This window comes from Pleurodeles waltl, chromosome 7 (genome assembly GCF_031143425.1).
Source record: "Pleurodeles waltl isolate 20211129_DDA chromosome 7, aPleWal1.hap1.20221129, whole genome shotgun sequence".
NCBI lineage: Eukaryota > Metazoa > Chordata > Amphibia > Caudata > Salamandridae > Pleurodeles > Pleurodeles waltl.
In genome coordinates this window covers 204341208-204361267 of record NC_090446.1, presented here as the reverse complement: position 1 = coordinate 204361267, position 20060 = coordinate 204341208, and the positions used below count along the sequence as shown (strand labels likewise).

Below are 20060 nucleotides of genomic sequence, written 5' to 3'. Positions count from 1 at the left end.
CTTTTCCCCCGCAACATCCTCTTGTGAGTGCGCTATAACAATTGTCACTTTTTTCTCAAAGCCGTCAACACATCCATGCATAACTTCATAGCAACATCTTTCATTGTTTACAGCTAGAAGGCAATTAATATATGTATGGTAAGCTTCTTCGTGAATGTATGGTTCACTACTGGACGTATGTCTCCACCAGCCTCTAAATATGTTTGTGAAATTTAAGCAATTCAATTTCCTTTAGCCTAACTGTGATATTTTAAAACTTAAAAGTAAGCATATTAGTTTTTCCTACCATTCATTGCTAAAATTGTGTCCTTTTTACTACAATTTACTGAACATGTAGTTTGTTTCAATTCAGCAGCATGGTGTTTAAAAATAAGGATGTTTGTGTAGTAAATTTCCAAATACTGTTTTTAAACTGTTTCATAGATATTTCCAATAGTCTTCCACTTTGTACAACTATACAAGAAAGAAGAATTCACATGTTTCTTTTTAGATGTATGTTCTTTATACCTAGTTGCATGTTAGAGATCATTTTTTACATCCACAAGCATAATCTGAAAGGAAACCTGTTTTTTACTTTTCAAACATTTAACATTACTCTTACTATTCTCCTTTACATCATGCACTTTGCCCTTTTATGTAATACCTTTGGAGTAGGTTTTCATTTTCATTTTTTTTGTGGTAATGTTTTAAAGGCATTTAGTAAATAAGTACAATGAAGTATAATGTAAAGGTTTAATGCACATGTAACATTGGTTACAGCTTGTGCTACATTGGTACATTGGTGCTGCTCTTCCCCTAACAGTGCAACACTTAGAAACAAATAGGCGTATCATTAAGCTTCTGTTCACATACAATGGTAATGCAGCTAATCAGCACCCTAAGACTATTGAGTATGTTGAGAGCCTACTGGTAAATATAATGCAAGAGGTATTAGTGTTACATCCAAATGTTATTTATAACAAACCAAATAATTGCATATATATATATATATATATATATATATATATATATATATATATATATATATATTTATTTTTAAACCGGTCACAAAGTGCATCACCCATAATTAGTGTGGCACACGTGTAATACTGCACTCTAATGGTGGATATAGTCATTATTTTAATTTCTACTGAAATAGCTGTATGTACTCTGTAGTATGTTAAAGGTTAATAGTCTTTTTAAGAATTGACTAGGCTTCAGTTGTACTCTTTGGGTTATGGTTGCAACCCAATGTTATATTGAACCATTCAGCATGCTTCTTTCGTAATTATAATATGTTATAAACAAGATCACTGGGCACTGTTTTAGGCTATTACATAGAGCTTTCACTTTACTGCATAGACTAACTGATTTATGAAGGTATTTGGTTGTGGTGAAAGAAAATGGTTTGAGTGTGGATTATTGGACACAGTTATATTATTGGGGCTAGAGAGTATGAGCATATGTTAGGTGTACCAAATTTTGACATCACATGGGTGGGAAAAGAGGCTTAAGGTGGAATAACTCACTACTTCTTATAATTTCATTGCTTAGTAATTGTGAGCATCCCCTTGTTATAATTATTAATTGTGGAGGCAGTGATATTGATCACCTCACAGGTGTCAAAATCGAAATTTAGATAATTAATTTTACATCTTTCGTTTTTTCCTTACCCCCATTTTGTGTATTTGCAGTATTTCCATTCCATCCTTTGACAAATATTCAAAGTATGAAAAAACATGCAGATATTACAACAAAACTGTGTTGGCATTCCTAAAAGATCACGTCTTCCATGTACACCTCAGCATTATGGTTTTAAGTAGTTCCCTTTGTTGTGCTGATGGTGTCCATTTCACTACAGCTTGCCAAAACATCTTTATTAATAACATACACCAACTCCTACTTCAAACTAATTAAATAGAAGATGATCAGTCATCATAAAACACTGTTTTAAAAAGCCAACCTCACGAACGCATCAATATATATCAATAATTGTGTTTTTTTTTGTTGTTTTTTTTTGTTAACTCTTATGGTACCGCAGTACCCTCTAGAGTCCCACATGGCTCTACCGAGGTACTCTGTAAATAAAAAAATAAAAAAAAACTAAAAAAAAACATTAATACGTCTCCAGACTGTCAACTGTACATATGACAAATACAGCAACCTCATTACAATTAAAAGTCTAAACCATTTATTAACACTCCGTTTTAATGTGTATTCCAAAACACAGTAGAAGAGCTGTATAAACCAATATGTCTGTCATGAGCTGCTTTTTTTAAATTTATTTTTTTAAAAGGGGGTCCTCATTAGCTAATCAGATTATCCCTGGTTATCGGTGTGTACCGATGTTGTACTGTGGTATTACCAGGGCCACAGCTATAGCTAAAGAAAAAAACATTAACTCAAGATTTACTTGATTATTTTGGGTACTGCAAGCAAATAAATTATCTGCCCGTCCTATGCGATACTGCCAAATTTGATAACATTTCAGCAAATGGGTTTTGAGCTATGTGAAATACAAAAGCGAATGGAAAATGCATTGGCTTTAAAGCACGTTTTGCAGCCCCCCCTTTTTTTTTTTTTTTCTTTTCTTCTTCTTCTTCTTCTTCTTTGCAATCCCTTGACCAAATGCCACAAAACTTCAAGTAACTCCCAAAATGAAACCGGAACAGCAGGTCTGCAAAGTTTCAGGCACATTTTTCAAACATGTGCAAAGTTCTAAAGGGGGAGGACTCAAAAAAATCCCTCTCTGGTCAGCCTTACTATAGAGTGGCAATCCTGTGTGTGTGTGTATGTATATGTAAGTATATATAATAATAATATATATATATATATATGTATATATATATATATACACACACACGCTGCACAGCCGCAACAGTAATATTCAGCATGGCTAAATGTTTTTGACAAAGCCAGGTGATCTTGGCAAGATCTATTGGCTTTACTAATGTATGTTTCAAGTATCTGATATCTTGATGGATATAATGGAGGTGGCGGCGTCTTCCTCTGCTTCTTAGCGGTTAAGTATGTTCTTCGTTGGTGTTTTAATGCCAGTGCTTTTTAGTCACCAACTGTGCCATCCACCTTAAAATGGACTTAGCACATGTTGCTGGTAACAAGGCCATGATTGCTGAATTGTTTTCGGTTTGATAGCCACTTCATGTTGGAGCATTATTGTGGTTGTGACAGTGGTTGACAATGAGGAGAAACTCTGTGCTTAGTACACCAGACTTGTAGGATTTTAGAGGAGATCTTTGATTCCTTGCTTTGAGAATAATGGTAGGCCCTGCTAACACCCCCAGAAAGGCTTGTTCCTAGGTCTTCCTGTTGAAGGCCTAGGTAAGTTGATCCAAGGAGACACCATTGTAGGATGTTAACTTTAGATTGAAGCAGTTCCACACCAATGAAAGAGTGACTTTGTGACACCACTATCTGTTATGTTTTGCATTCTAATCAAACTGGATTCACAGGACAAATTGGAATTCTCCCCCCACCTCCCAACCTCCCCGTAGCCTTCTGAGGTTTCCATAAGAGCAACAAAGCCCGCTTCAGATATTTCTATTTTTGTGGAGATATACAACAAATCAACAATTGCTCAAAAGTCTGCTAATCCTCAACACCCAAGAATGCTCCATAAGATTGTGTTTTTGCGGTACAGGCACATCTCAAATTACAAAGCACCACAATGCAAATAAGGACCATGTACCTGATCTGTAATATTGGCCCAGGTGTTTTGATTAAAGATCTTAATACTAATTTATCAGAGAAGTTTGTAAAATTCTCATCCTTCCTAAAGCACTACTGACCTCTGGTCAGAATTAACACTGATTCCCCCTTCGCAGCCCCACCCATTGCTGCTGCTACTCTTCGCCCTCTGAGCCTGTATGGCCCTCCTTCACCGCGCAGGCTCTGCCTGCGCCTCATACCTGGTGGCCTAGTGGTTGACTTCTGTCTCTCTCTGCTGCCTTCTGCCTTTTTCTGTGCCCTTTTCTGCCTTTTTGCCTTCATTTCTCCATTCCCTCCCGACTCCCCTGCTGCTGCCCCTGAGGTCTCATTCTCCTCTCAGCGCCGTGTTTCCCGCTCTTCTGCCTCCCGGCTGAGCGACTTCCCCCATCTCCCTCCCCTTCTTAATGGCGGCCACTGCATGGTGAAAGGAGCAACCTCACTGAACTCTGGTCAGCGTTAGCATCGCTTCCCCATGCAGCTCCACCCGTTGCTGTTGCCGCCCTTCACCCAGTGAGCCTCTGTGGCTCATTGTGTTCGAGGCCCTCCTCCACCCACAGGCTCCCGCCTGCACCACATCCCTGGAAGCCTAGTGGTTGCCCTCGCTCTCTCTGTCGCTCTCTATCCCTCTCTGCTGCCGTTTTCTGTGCCCTTTTCTGCCTATTTGCTCTTTTGCCTTTCTTTCTTTCTGTCTTTTTTTTTTTAACTTCTTTTTGCCTTTTTTCCTCCTTTTCTGACTTCCTGCACCACCCCTGCTGCCCCGCCCCTTCCCAGCTCCGTGTTTCCCAACCCCCAGCTCTCCCATCTCCATACCCTTCTTAATGGCAGCTGCATGAAGTTGGCATGCCAAAGGCAACTCCGTCTGAGCCCGGAATGCACCCAGTTCCAGGGACCATGGTTCCGGCACCATCCACTGATGTGACACCAGCACCGGAGGCTCAACCAACCGCCTGCCATTAAACCTCGCCTAGGGACACCCAAGGCCTGTTGTCCTGCCACAACTGCACCTTCACCTGTCCTTGCATCTGAAATCTATTCCCCCCCACCCCCCACCCCCACCTCCTCAGACCGCATCAACCGACCAGGAGGAGGCTTCCACATTGTTCACAAACTCACTCCGCACCAGCATCAATGTCCAGACCCCTGTCAACGAACACCTGCACGTTGAGATCCAGAATTATCCAAACACCACCCTGCTGCGAAATGCTCAACTACGACCACTTGGACCCTGCCCCACCCTTCAGCGAAGCACTGGCTCACTTCATCGCTCCCCATGCCCTCACCTCAATGGACTACATATTGCTTGGCGACCTCAACTTCCATCTCTACAGCCACAGTGACCCAAACACCTCTACCCACACGGAGAACCTCGCCAAACTCTGACTCAAAGCAACTGGTCCACCTCCCCTCGCACTCAGCAGGACACACCCTCAACCCAGTCTTCTCCCCACCTCTTCTCATACACCTCCGAACGACACTGGACCGTCACCACTGCGTCCATTTCTCCTTTGCCAAGACGGTCGAACAGCACCACGCCCCCACTGCCCCACTAGCAGAAACTAGACTAAGGTCAGCGAAGAAAAGCTCACCACCGCGCCGTCACTCCCTATCAGCAGACACCACGGACGCAAGATGGCGCGCATGCAGACGACTCAAGAGAAAGTGCAGAAGCAGTAAGAGCTCAACAGATGAAAAAGCCTTCAAGGACACAGTCATATCACTCCACTGGTTCATCAGATCGACTAGAAAATCAGCCATTCAGCAGAGAATCAACACCAGCGCGCACAACAGCAGGGAACTTTTCACCATAGTCAAGGAATTCACAAAACCCGACATGAACACCACAAACCTCCCACCATCCCAACATCTCTGACAGCCTCGCCACCTTTTTCCACCAGAAAATTCAGGTCATATACGAAGGATTCACCTAGCAAATTCCCCCCCACACATACCAGCACCATCATGGACACTTATCACAAACCGATCGTGGAGCACTGGACACTCCTCACCCTTAAGCTCATGAATACCACCCACTCTGGGGAACCATCTGGTCCATGCCACCACCACATCTTTAATCAGTCCAATGTCATTTTCGCAACAGTACTATGCTGTATCATCAACTGCTCTATCAAAACCGCCACCTTCCCAGATGCCTCTGAACGCGAAGAGATGAAATCCCTACTGCAGACCAAATGGAGCAAAAAAACTACAGACCAATCTCACTGCTCCCTTTTCCAGTCAAGGTAATCAAAAAAGTGATCAATTCACAGCTCAGAGTTAATCGAAACCACATCCTCGTCCCCTCCCAGTCTGGATTCAGAAACTAACACAGCACCGAAACTGCACTCCTAGCAGCCGCAGATGACATCTGCATCATCCTGGACTGCAGCGAGAAAACTGCCCTCATCCTCCTCAACTTCTCCGCTGCCTTTGACAATGTCTCCCACACTACCTTATGCACCATTCTACACAACGCCGGCATCCACGGCAAAGCCCTGAAGTGGATCTGCTCTTTCCTGATCCTTCAGAGAGTCCGGCTCCCACATTCTACCACCAATCCAACGGAAACCAGATGCAGAGTTCTGAAGGACTCCTCCCTGAGGTTCACTCTCCAACAGCTACATGACTCCTCTCGCTGAGATCGTCAGACACCTTGGGCTCAACATCGTCTCATACGCTGATGACACACAGCTCACCTCTCCCTCACCGATGAACCTTCAACAGCCAAAAAGAACTTTCATAACTGAATGAAGGCAGTGGTCGACTGGATGAGGGACCACGTCCTCAGGCTCAGATTGGACAAGACGGAGATCCTCTTCCTGGGCCCCGCCACTTCCACCTGGGACGACTCCTGATGGTCCAGTAGCCTCGGAACTGTCCTACACCGACTGACCACACCCTCAACCTCTGCATCATTCTCAACTCTTCACTATCCATGGCCAGTCAAGTCAACGACGTCTCCTCATGCTTCCACACATTTTGCCTGCTCTGGAAGATCTTCAAGTGGATCCCCATCGGCGCAAGAACAGTCACCCAGACACTTATCAGCAGTAAATTCAACTACAGCAATGCACTCCATGCCGGAATCCATAAAAACTCCAATCAAGACTCCAGAGACTACAGAATGCCACGGCCAGACTGATCCTTGACATCCCCCAGCACAGCCACATCTCCACCCACCTGAGAAACCTACACTGGCTCCCCGTCAACATACTCATCACCTTCAAACTCCTGACCAACGCATACAAGGCCCCCCACAACATCTAACCTGCCTACCTCAACCACCACCTCTCCTACTCCCCCCTCAGGCAACTCCGCTCAACGCAACTGGCCCTTGCTACCATCCCGGGGATCTTGAAGAGCATGGATGGAGGAAGATCCTTCTCCTACCTCACCAGGCGGACTTTGAACAAGATGCCGCTCCACCTCAGGCAGTCCCCATCCCTGGCCAAGTTAAGGAAGGACCTCAAGACATGGCACTTCGACTGACCTGCGTCCCCCAGCTTGCACCTTGAGACCCTCTGGGTGATGAGCTGCCCTTAATAAATATTGATTGATTGATAGGTACTAAATTTGCCTTTGAATCAAGCTATGCATTTACCCATTTTTTTTTTTTCTTTCATCCATAGTGGGGCAATCTTTACATCTATTTGATGTTCATTGGCCACGTCAAGCTAGAGAAGTATTACGTTCAGTCTCTTAAACTTTTGCTTTGCTGATATATGGTTTGGTATTAATAGAAGATCCATTTGCACTTTATTTTTTTGTTTGTTTTGCAATTCTTTATTAACGGGGTACAGACAGACGTACATACAGAAACAGATTACAAGATGGGACTACTGGAAGGACAAATCAAAAGCTACAAAACATAGCTGCTGTACACAGCGGCCATAGCCATAATACAATACACAGGCATGAAAGAGCAGCACGCTATAATAACAAATGTCCATTGTTAGGAGAAGAGAATATCATGCAGGACTGAAAGAAGAGTTGGGGGGAGAGAGAAAGGGGGGAAAAGAGAGAGCGAGGGGGACATGGGAAAGGGGGAGGGGAGGTGCAAGGCCAGGAAAGGCATAGAGAGCCAAGCATTGTACTGTCGCAAGTGGGAAAGATCACAAGTTATTGCTTAGGACACTGTGTCCTATAGCCCGACATGGCCGCTGGGAGCAACTAGAATCAACCCGGTTATTTTTAGTATATTCAGTAGGGCCTGGGAGATGTTGTCAGCCATAGTATGTATCAGTGAGCCAGGTCTCCCTGCTGGCAAAGGCGGGGGGAGAGAGTGTGGTCGACTATCCGTAAGAAGACTAGAGGAAGATCTGTTGGGGGGGGGGGGGGGAGGATAAATAGTGGGGTGGGAGGTGGAGGGAGATGAGGGGGTGGGGGGAGGCAAGAGCTGAGGGAAGGGAAAGAGGAGACCTAGAGGGGGAGACATAAGGAGGGAGGAGAAAAAGAAAAGGGGGAGGTATGACAAACAACAAATAAACAGACACAAAGGACGCCACTGCAAGTCAGGTGAGGGAATGGGGGGGGATAAGGGAGGGGGGGGGGCAGTAAGAAGGCTAGGAATTACGGTGTCTCCGCCAGGAATGGAGCCCAGACCTGAGTGAATAAAGCGGTCTGGTCTAGTAGGTTGTAGATAACCCGTTCGTGGGTAGCTATTCGTATCATCATAGCCAACATCCATTCATCTGGGGTTAGGGATACAGTAGTTCTCCAGTGCCTAAGGATACAGATCTTTGCTGTCGCAAGGGCCACGGGGAGCAATCTTTGTTGCGGGTGGGGAATGGGCCTAGGTCATGCAGAAGGATGGTCGAGGGAGTAAATGGCTCTTGGAGTGGCATAGAATCCTGGAGGGTGGAACTCACCACTTTCCACAGGGGTAGGACCGAGGGACATTCACATAAAATATGGAGCAAGTCACAGCAAGGCTCTGGACATCTCCAACACATCACATACAGCAGAGGTCCGGCTCTATGCAATTTCAGAGGAGTCCAGTACCAATCATGAAATATCTTAGAGGCAGGATTTCAATCTGGCTTCGCGTGTTCCTCGGTCTAGGGCATCTAGCATGTCTGTCCAATCTTCTATTAAATAATCCGTCTGCAAGCACACCTGCCGTTTGGAGCGTAGCGTTTCTAGGAGGGGTTGTGAGTAAAAGTGACGTGTTAGGACGTCGTAAAGACCTGCAAAGACTCCCTTGTGGTGACCCCATGTTTTCAGGTAAGTAACCATGGGAGAGGCCCTACGGTCCCAGGGTGCTGCACCCAACGTTTGCTGAAGACAATGCGTAACTTGCAGGTAGCGCCATTCCTGCCTCGGGTGTAGGTCAGATTTTGTTCTTAGGTTATCGAATGGCTGGGGAGACCCCCCTTCTACTACCTGGACAAGGGAGTCAGTGCCTGCTTGGCTCCACTGTGGCCAATTAAGAGTGGTACTCCCAATCTTAAAGCTGTTATTCTCCCAGAGGGGAGCTTGAGTATGGAGCACCAGGCTACCCGCATTGCCGCTTGCATCGGATTGGCTGCATTGGGCTGCATTGGTACCATGCAGTTTAGTCCTTTTTAGACTGCCAGAGTGAGAGAGCCAGTACCTCTCCGTAGCCGCCCATTCCGGTTGCTCCGGGTGCCCCGGGACCATAGATGTCAATTGTGATAGATGGAGAGCCAGGGAGTAATGCTTGATGGAGGGGAGGCCGATGCCCTCGCAGGATCGTCTTGCCAAAAGTTTTGTCGCTGACCGTCTGGGACGTGTTGAGCCCCACAGAAAGGCTCTCAGCTCTGTGTCGATTTGTCTGAGTGTCGAGAGGGGGACTTAGAGGGGACTCATACCTAGGACGTAGAGAAAGCGTGGAAGTGTGACCATTCTCACATCCTGTACCCTACCCCACATGGAGAGACCTAGCTGGGACCATTTCGCAAAGTAGAGTCTCATATGTGCTAGAAGGGGATCCTGGTATCTGCTACCATACGTTCTAGTCCCCGGTTAAAGTGTATTCCCAGGTACTTGAGGTGGGACGGGGCCCATGAAAACTGATAAACGTACAGGGTCGCTTTAGTTATGAACGAAAGGGGTAATGCTTTACTCTTGTCCCAGTTCACCCGGTAACCGGATTGTAATGCAAAGTCACTGATGATCTGTAATAAAGCCAGTAGGGATCTCGTCAGGTCTGTCAAAGTAAGAAGCACGTCATCTGCGTATAGGTAAATTGTGGAGGTACCCCCTTTCAGGGTTATACCCGTGATCTGTGGAGATTGACTGATTGACGCTGCGAGAGGTTCCATTGCCAGCAAAAACAAAAGCGGTGAGTGAGGGCATCCCTGTCGTGTCCCTCTTTGAATTGGAAATGTGACAGAGGGTGGTGCGCAAATGGTTCCGGGAGGTACGTCCCGGTACAAAACCCACCTGATCCTGATGTAGCAGGGATGGTATGACTTTGCGCAGGAGGGCTGCCAGAATCCTGGTGAGTATCTTAATGTCTCCATTTAGGAGAGAGATGGGGCGGTAACTGCCGCAGAGTAGTGGGTCTCGTCTGGGTTTAGGTATGACTGCTATTGTTGCTCTATTGGAAATCATGCCAAGAGAGCCTTCATTACAGGCCTCATTGAGTGCATCATGGATGGCACTTTTTGCCTTTGCTGATGCCAAGTTATGATTTGAAAGTGTGCTGAGGCCTGCTAACCAGGCCCCAGCACCAGTATTCTTTCCCTAACCTGTACTTTTGTTTCCACAATTGGCACACCCTGGCATCCAGGTAAGTCCCTTGTAACTGGTACCCCTGGTACCAAGGGCCCTAATGCCAGGGAAGGTCTCTAAGGGCTGCAGCATGTCTTATGCCACCCTGGAGACCCCTCACTCAGCACAGACACACTACACTGCTTGCCAGATTGTGTGTGCTGGTGGGGATAAAATGACTAAGTCGACATGGCACTCCCCTCAGGGTGCCATGCCAACCTCACACTGCCTATGGCATAGATAAGTCACCCCTCTAGTAGGCCTTACAGCCCTAAGGCAGGGTGCACTATACCATAGGTGAGGGCATAACTGCATGAGCACTGTGCCCCTACAGTGTCTAAGCAAAACCTTAGACATTGTAAGTGCAGGGTAGCCATAAGAGTATATGGTCTGGGAGTCTGTCATGCACGAACTCCACAGCACCATAATGGCTACACTGAAAACTGTGAAGTTTGGTATCAAACTTCTCAGCACAATAAATGCACACTGATGCCAGTGTACATTTTATTGTGAAATACACCCCAGAGGGCATCTTAGAGATGCCCCCGAAACCATACCCGACTTCCAGTGTGGGCTGACTAGTTTTAGCAACCTGCCACACACCAGACATGTTGCTGGCTACATGGGGAGAGTGCCTTTGTCACTCTGTGGCTAGTAACAAAGCCTGTACTGGGTGGAGGTGCTTCTCACCCCCCCTGCAGGAACTGTAACACCTGGCGGTGAGCCTCAAAGGCTCACCCCCTTTGTTACAGCACCCCAGAGCACTCCAGCTAGTGGAGTTGCCCGCCCCCTCCGGCCACGGCCCCACTTTTGGCGGCAAGGCCGGACGAGATAATGAGAAAAACAAGGAGTCGTCACTGGCCAGTCAGGACAGCCCCTCAAAGGTGTCCTGAGCTGAGGTGACTCTGACTTTTAGAAATCCTCCATCTTGCAGATGGAGGATTCCCCCAATAGGATTAGGGATGTGCTCCCTCCCCTCAGGGAGGAGGCACAAAGAGGGTGTAGCCACCCTCAGGGCTAGTAGCCATTGGCTACTGACCCCCCCCAGACCTAAACACACCCCTAAATCAAGTATTTAGGGGCTCCCAGAACCCAGCAAGATAGATTCCTGCAACCTAAGACGAAGAAGGACTGCTGAGCTGAAAAACATGCAGAGAAGACTGAGACACCAACTGCTTTGGCCCCAGCTCTACCGGCCTGTCTCCCCACTTCAAAAGAACTGCTACAGCGACGCGTTCCACAGGGTCCAGTGACCTCTGAAGCCTCAGAGGACTACCCTGCATCTAAAAGGACCAAGAACTCCCAAGGACAGCGGCTCTGCTCCAAGAAAGAAGCATCTTTGCAACAAAGAAGCAACTTTGAAAGAACACACGTTTCCCGCCGGAAGCGTGAGACTTTGCACTCTGCACCCGACGCCCCCGGCTCGACTTGTGGAGAACAAACACTACAGGGAGGACTCCCCGGCGACTGCGAGCCCGTGAGTAGCCAGAGTTGACCCCCCTGACCCCCCACAGCGAACCTTGCAGAGGGAGTCCAGAGGCTCCCCCTGACCGCGACTGCCTGCTTCAAAGACCCGACGCCTGGTAAGGACACTGCACCCGCAGCCCCCAGGACCTGAAGGATCCGACCTCCAGTGCAGGAGCGACCCCCAGGTGGCCCTCTCCCTTGCCCAGGTGGTAGCTACCCCGAGGAGCCCCCCCCCCCCCTTGCCTGCCTGCATCGCTGAAGAGACTCCTAGGTCTCCCATTGGACTCCATTGCAAGCCCGACGCCTGTTTGCACACTGCACCTGGCCGCCCCCGTGCCGCTGAGGGTGTACTTTTTGTGCTGACTTTTGCCCCCCCCCTCCCCCCCGCAGTGCCCTACAAAACCCCCCTGGTCTGCCGTCCGAAGACGCGGGTACTTACCTGCTGGCAGACTGGAACCGGGGCACCCACTTCTCCATTGAAGCCTATGTGTTTTGGGCACCACTTTGACCTCTGCACCTGACCGGCCGTGAGCTGCTGGTGTGGTAACTTTGGGGTTGCCCTGAACCCCCAACGGTGGGCTACCTTGGACCCAACTTTGAACCCTTTAGGTGGTTTACTTACCTGCAAAACTAACAAACACTTGCCTCCCCCAGGAACTGTTGAAAATTGCACTGTCCAGTTTTAAAATAGCTTAATGCCACTTTGTGAAAACTGTATATGCTATTTTGCTAATTCAAAGTTCCTAAGTGAAATACCTTTCATTTAAAGTATTGTTTGTAAATCTTGAACCTGTGGTTCTTAAAATAAACTAAGAAAATATATTTTTCTATATTGTAAGGAAATGCCTCCTTGGCATGGTTGCCCCCTGACTTTTTGCCTTTGCTGATGCTATGTTTACAATTGAAAGTGTGCTGAGGCCTGCTAACCAGGCCCCAGCACCAGTGTTCTTTCCCTAACCTGTACTTTTGTATCCACAATTGGCAGACCCTGGCATCCAGATAAGTCCCTTGTAACTGGTACTTCTAGTACCAAGGGCCCTGATGCCAAGGAAGGTCTCTAAGGGCTGCAGCATGTCTTATGCCACCCTGGAGACCTCTCACTCAGCACAGACACACTGCTTGCCAGCTTGTGTGTGCTAGTGAGGACAAAACGAGTAAGTCGACATGGCACTCCCCTCAGGGTGCCATGCCAGCCTCTCACTGCCTATGCAGTATAGGTAAGACACCCCTCTAGCAGGCCTTACAGCCCTAAGGCAGGGTGCACTATACCATAGGTGAGGGTACCAGTGCATGAGCATGGTACCCCTACAGTGTCTAAACAAAACCTTAGACATTGTAAGTGCAGGGTAGCCATAAGAGTATATGGTCTGGGAGTTTGTCAAACACGAACTCCACAGCACCATAATGGCTACACTGAAAACTGGGAAGTTTGGTATCAAACTTCTCAGCACAATAAATGCACACTGATGCCAGTGTACATTTTATTGTAAAATACACCACAGAGGGCACCTTAGAGGTGCCCCCTGAAACTTAACCGACTATCTGTGTAGGCTGACTAGTTTTAGCAGCCTGCCACAAACCGAGACATGTTGCTGGCCCCATGGGGAGAGTGCCTTTGTCACTCTGAGGCCAGTAACAAAGCCTGCACTGGGTGGAGATGCTAACACCTCTCCCAGGCAGGAATTGTCACACCTGGCGGTGAGCCTCAAAGGCTCACCTCCTTTGTGCCAACCCAGCAGGACACTCCAGCTAGTGGAGTTGCCCGCCCCCTCCGGCCAGGCCCCACTTTTGGCGGCAAGGCCGGAGAAGATAATGAGAAAAACAAGGAGGAGTCACTGGCCAGTCAGGACAGCCCCTAATGTGTCCCGAGCTGAGGTGACTCTAACTTTTAGAAATCCTCCATCTTGCAGATGGAGGATTCCCCCAATAGGGTTAGGATTGTGACCCCCTCCCCTTGGGAGGAGGCACAAAGAGGGTGTACCCACCCTCAGGGCTAGTAGCCATTGGCTACTAACCCCCCAGACCTAAACACGCCCTTAAATTTAGTATTTAAGGGCTACCCTGAACCCTAGAAAATTAGATTCCTGCAACTACAAGAAGAAGGACTGCCCAGCTGAAAACCCCTGCAGCGGAAGACCAGAAGACGACAACTGCCTTGGCTCCAGAAACTCACCGGCCTGTCTCCTGCCTTCCAAAAATCCTGCTCCAGCGACGCCTTCCAAAGGGACCAGCGACCTCGACATCCTCTGAGGACTGCCCCTGCTTCGAAAAGACAAGAAACTCCCGAGGACAGCGGACCTGCTCCAAGAAAAGCTGCAACTTTGTTTCCAGCAGCTTTAAAGAACCCTGCAAGCTCCCCGCAAGAAGCGTGAGACTTGCAACACTGCACCCGGCGACCCCGACTCGGCTGGTGGAGATCCGACACCTCAGGAGGGACCCCAGGACTACTCTGATACTGTGAGTACCAAAACCTGTCCCCCCTGAGCCCCCACAGCGCCGCCTGCAGAGGGAATCCCGAGGCTTCCCCTGACCGCGACTCTTCGAATCCAAAGTCCCGACGCCTGGGAGAGACCCTGCACCCGCAGCCCCCAGGACCTGAAGGACCGGACTTTCACTGGAGAAGTGACCCCCAGGAGTCCCTCTCCCTTGTCCAAGTGGAGGTTTCCCCGAGGAACCCCCCCCTTGCCTGCCTGCAGCGCTGAAGAGATCCCGAGATCTCTCATAGACTAACATTGCGAACCCGACGCCTGTTTCTACACTGCACCCGGCCGCCCCCGCGCCGCTGAGGGTGAAATTTCTGTGTGGGCTTGTGTCCCCCCCGGTGCCCTACAAAACCCCCCTGGTCTGCCCTCCGAAGACGCGGGTACTTACCTGCAAGCAGACCGGAACCGGGGCACCCCCTTCTCTCCATTCTAGCCTATGCGTTTTGGGCACCACTTTGAACTCTGCACCTGACCGGCCCTGAGCTGCTGGTGTGGTGACTTTGGGGTTGCTCTGAACCCCCAACGGTGGGCTACCTTGGACCAAGAACTGAACCCTGTAAGTGTCTTACTTACCTGGTAAAACTAACAAAAACTTACCTCCCCTAGGAACTGTGAAAATTGCACTAAGTGTCCACTTTTAAAACAGCTATTTGTGAATAACTTGAAAAGTATACATGCAATTTTGATGACTTGAAGTTCCTAAAGTACTTACCTGCAATACCTTTCGAATGAGATATTACATGTAGAATTGGAACCTGTGGTTCTTAAAATAAACTAAGAAAAGATATTTTTCTATATAAAAACCTATTGGCTGGATTTGTCTCTGAGTGTGTGTACCTCATTTATTGTCTATGTGTATGTGCAACAAATGCTTAACACTACTCCTTGGATAAGCCTACTGCTCGACCACACTACCACAAAATAGAGCATTAGTATTATCTCTTTTTGCCACTATCTTACCTCTAAGGGGAACCCTTGGACTCTGTGCATACTATTCCTTACTTTGAAATAGCACATACAGAGCCAACTTCCTACATATATAAAAACCTATTGGCCTGGAATTGTTTTTGAGTGCGTGTTCCCCATTTATTGCCTGTGTGTGTACAACAAATGCTTAACACTACCCTCTGATAAGCCTACTGCTCGACCACACTACCACAAAATAGAGCATTAGAATTATCTCTTTTTGCCACTATCTTACCTCTAAGGGGAACCCTTGGACTCTGTGCATGCTATTTCTTACTTTGAAATAGTGCATACAGAGCCAACTTCCTACACTCATTCACAGTGTCCTGGGTCCGGGTGAGTATTTCGCTGGTCGTGGATGTAATAGCCGGTATAGCTAGAGCGGCCTTCCTTTGTCTGAGCTGTGCTGCCAGAAGGCGGCCGGCCTTTTCCCCTTGTCATCATGTCGTCTCCGTAGCCGTTGTATCGCATATTCGGCTTGAGATGTAAAAAGCTTGTTATGCGCCATTCGGGCGCGCTCTAAAGAAGGGTGGCTGGTATATTGCCTCATGAGTCGTCGTATTGCGTCCTCTAGGGATGCCTGGCGAGCCTTTCTTGCTCTATTATCCAGTGCCGCATCTCGCATCATATGCCCCCTAATCGTCGCCTTTGCTGCTGCCCATATCACTCTCTTGGAAGCAACAGATCCGGCATTATCGTCCATGTAGGTAGACACATGGTTCTGCAGACGGATCTTGCCATGAGGAGTTCTGTATTGGGAAATGGCGAAATGCCAGGGTTTGCGGCCAGGGTATGACAAACCTAGTTGTACTGACAGTTGGATCGGGGAGTGGTCCGAAAGGCCACAGTCTGTAATGCTAGTATTTTGGAGTTCGGCCACAACATTGTGCGACACCAAGAAAAAATCCAGCTGAAACTGAGTGAGACTTGTCAGTTGGGTGAGGAAGTCTCCAGCAGTCTACCAAGCCTGCATCCGCCATCACATCCTGCCCAGCACTGCATCCTGTGTCCTATTTCGGCCAGAAGCCGATTGATTTGTAAAAGGAACTGTCTTTTGGGGCCGCTTGGTGCATATACTGAGCCCACGCATATAGACGAGTTTCCCAGCCTTAATTTAGTGAATACAAAATGACCTTCAGTGTCCTCCCATGTTTTGGTTATTGATCTAGGTAACGTTTTGCCGAGCAAAATTTCGACCCCACAGTTCCGCGAGGCCCCTCCTGCCGCTTCTGGATAATGAGGGTAGCAACTAAAGAGTACCTTACCCACACAATCCCTCTGTAGTTTATTGGATTCAGTGCTGTTCAGATGCATCTCCTGTAGGAGAGCGATATCGGCTCTTTGGGATTGAAGGTAGGATAGTATTTTTTCCCACTTTACCAAGTGCGTCAGGCCGTGAACATTCCAGGAAACAATCCGAAGGGGGCCGGCCCCAGAAGGTATGGGGCCGACCATAATGGTAGAGCCAAATAAGTGGTTAGGGTAAAGGTGGGAGGAGGAGGCGCCGCTTAGAACAGCGGGAAGGGTAGCTTCGGTCACCGAAGAAAAGAAGGGGGGGGTGACTTGCGTTGGGTGACCCTTGGAGATGGGAAAGAGGTTTGGAGAGAGGCGGAGGGGGTGGGGGGAGAGGGAGAGCTGCTTGGAGATGAGAAGGAGAGAGACGATTAGAGACTGAGAGGAAAAGAGAGATATAGGGGTCAGGGGATGGGGGGGAAGAGGAAGGCGGATAGATAGGCGGGAAGGTAGGGGTAAAAAGGAGGGTATAAAAGGGAGCTAAGAAGAGGAGTACGGATTCAAACTCCAAGGGGCTTGATCTTTAGGATGCGGGTCCATGCCTATGGAGCCCCAAGCTCAGCCGGGTGGGCCCCGACCGGGGGCTGCGACGCCCAGGGCAACCCCCATCTCTAATTCCCTCGCCAGGAGGGGACAGGGTTGAGCAGACCCATGGAGAGGGTACAACCACCAGGGGCCGCAGGAGTGTCCCAGGTGCGCAGAAGCGCTAGGAGCGCGGCGGGGGCAAGGGTCCTAGCGAAACAGGAGTGCCGGGGGAACAGTCCCAAAAGATGGAGAATGTTATGGCTGCTCATTAGGAACCGTTAACTTGTATAGGAACATTAAGAGGCAAGGTTTTTTGGCTATCCATGCATTATCAACATACATTGCTCGATCAAGACTAGAAACAAAAAACAAGGCTCACATCAAGCATGTGGGTGAGTAAATTACCAGTAACAGTATGAACACATAACAGACAACAGCTCAATTGTAACATGCAGGTAGGTACTCATCTGTCCGCCGGTCCGCTGTTTGGCAGCCCCCCCTAGTCTTTCATCTAGTCTCTGGGCCTCCAGGACCTATACATCACGACTGAGTTAGGACAAGTGCTGATGAGACCAAGTAAGTCCAAGTTCAGTTGGGGTCCAGCTTAGGTTTCAAGGGGGAGCAGGACTTATCTGTGTCCTAGAGCTGCGTGTGGAGCACCACGGCCTGCAGGATTTGGCCTCGCGCGTCATGCGATTTTTTTTTTTAAAGCCTATCCAGGTCCCTGGGTCGAAGGTCAGGTGTGGAGCGGTCTGTTCCCTCCTATTCGAGTGATGGGAGCGAGGTGTCTATTATCACAGGATGCGCTCAGAGGGCGGTCGGAGTCCGTTGTGTCCATAGAGAGGGATTGCAAATTGTCCAGGTATAATTACAAGTCTTCTGGGTCATAAAAGCTTTTGGATACTCCATTTTTGGTGGTCCACAGTCTCGCAGAGGCAAAGAGGCCATATTTTACTTCCAGTTGCCTCATTTTAGGGCGAAGTGCCAAGAACCCCTTCCGGCACTCATTAGTTTCTCTCGAAGTCGGCCGTTATGCGGATTTCGTAGCCCTTCGTTTTGAAGGGTCCGCGTGCACGGGCTACCGTCAGGAGCTGGCAGACCTGTTTGTGCCTCAGAAGACAAGAAATGATTGAGTGAGGCTTGGAAGAGCCGTCTTTTCTGCTAGGACCTAGGCAACGTGCTCTTTGGCACTCCAATGGCAGGTCAAAGACCGTTTCGGACAGTGTGGATAAAGGAGGGGGTGTCTGCGCCCTCAACTTGTTCCAGAAAACCAAAGAGACGGATGTTGTCTCTCTGACTCCTGTCCTCCAAGTTGATGATTTTGCTACAAAGGAACTCAAGTTCCTGATCTTTGTCTAGGACCTTGTGCATGTGGCCCTCCACAGTCGTCATTCGATGTTCTAGTCCTGTTACCCGGGACTGAAAGCCTGCTATGTCCAAGTGCATTGATTTGGTATCTGATGTCAGTGAGGTTATTGCTAGGTCCATTCCTTCTAGCCTACGGCTGACCGCTGTTATCTCCTGAAGTATGCAGTCCATTGTTGTCTCCTCCCCGTGCCAGCCATCTCTGGAGACAGTACAGGTGAGGGTGTCGGTTTAGTAGGTTGGAGTGCCTCTGAGAAAAGTAGCTGCTGTGCAGGTTTGCTAGAATGTTTACTCGCCGACCTTCCTCCGGGCATCGCTGGGTTTGATGAGGGGCTGGACTCCAAGGCTATGAGGTGGACGTCCAACCCATGCGTCTCGGCCAGGGAAGTTGGGGCAGAGCAGATGGAAAGAGAATCTGGGGTGGGTCGGGGTGCAAGGTCTCTTCTCTGAGAACTAGCGTATTATCCCCCCAGCCGGCTGGGTTGGGCCTCATATCTCATATCGGTGGGGACGGTATCTCCATTTGCGGTCCCTTGTAGTGAAGGACCCCTTAGGAGGCAACGCAGCCGGAGGGGGGAGGGTGGTGTATGACGGAGACAGCGGTGGATGGGGGAGGGGCCTTATACCTGAAGGTCTCTTTGCCTGAGCCTCTGTATCTAGGCTCCCCGTTACCTCTTCCCCTCACAAAGGTAGGCGACAGTTTTAAGGCGAGTATCCACACTTTTTTTACTGGACGTCGTCAGGTTAGTATGCACTCCCCCTGTGGTATTGACCTCTGGAGGGGGACCCAGGCTATGGTCCATACAGTCAGCATCTGAGTCGGTACTCTCCCCTTGCTCTCCACATACAATTGAGGCCAGCCATCCCCTGGGGGGTAAGGGGGAGGGGGAAGCTGTACCAGTCCTGCCAAGCGCGTGTCACACTCCTCACTGTCCACCAAGTGCTCACAAGAGCTGCCAGGACCCCCTAGGCCTTGTAGGTGGCCCCACCATTTCCAGCGTGTCAGCCGTGCCGCCGGCTGTCGTGTTCGAGCTCTCCCCAATAGACTGCGACCCAGGTGAGGGGGAGTCGTGGCTGTCACGGTCCAGCGGCTGCGTCCTCCGGAACTCCGAGACACAGATGGGGCCTCCTCACCTCCAGCACCTTTCATAACTGCAGCTGGTCCGGTCTGGCGGCCACGTCCCATGCTGGCTGTAGGCTGTGACTCGCTATCCCCCGGCTGGCCTCCGCTTCAAGTTCCTCCCTTACAACTAAGGGCAATGCGCCTCGGCAGCAGCCCCTCCCGGCACAGGCTCCATCACATGGGGGGGGGGAGGCTCCCGGACCAAAAAGATGGAGATTGCAACCCCCTGGGCACCCCCGGCCACGATCGGAGCCCCAACATTAAGCAGCCATCTTTGTTCGTGGCCGGACCACGCCCCCATTTGCTCTTTAACCAAACTTGATCCTACGCCTTGGTATTTCATTGTAGTAGCATTCAAATGAGGCTTCCATTATAAAAAACAATAAAGTATGCTTGGT

General features: G+C 49.1%; 1 protein-coding gene across 1 annotated transcript in view; it reads left to right on the top strand.

Moving 5' to 3' along the window:
- VAPB (VAMP associated protein B and C) overlaps window positions 1-20060 on the top strand; it is a 316279-nt gene that overhangs the window by 193335 nt on the left and 102884 nt on the right. The gene's annotated exons all lie outside the window — the stretch shown is intronic.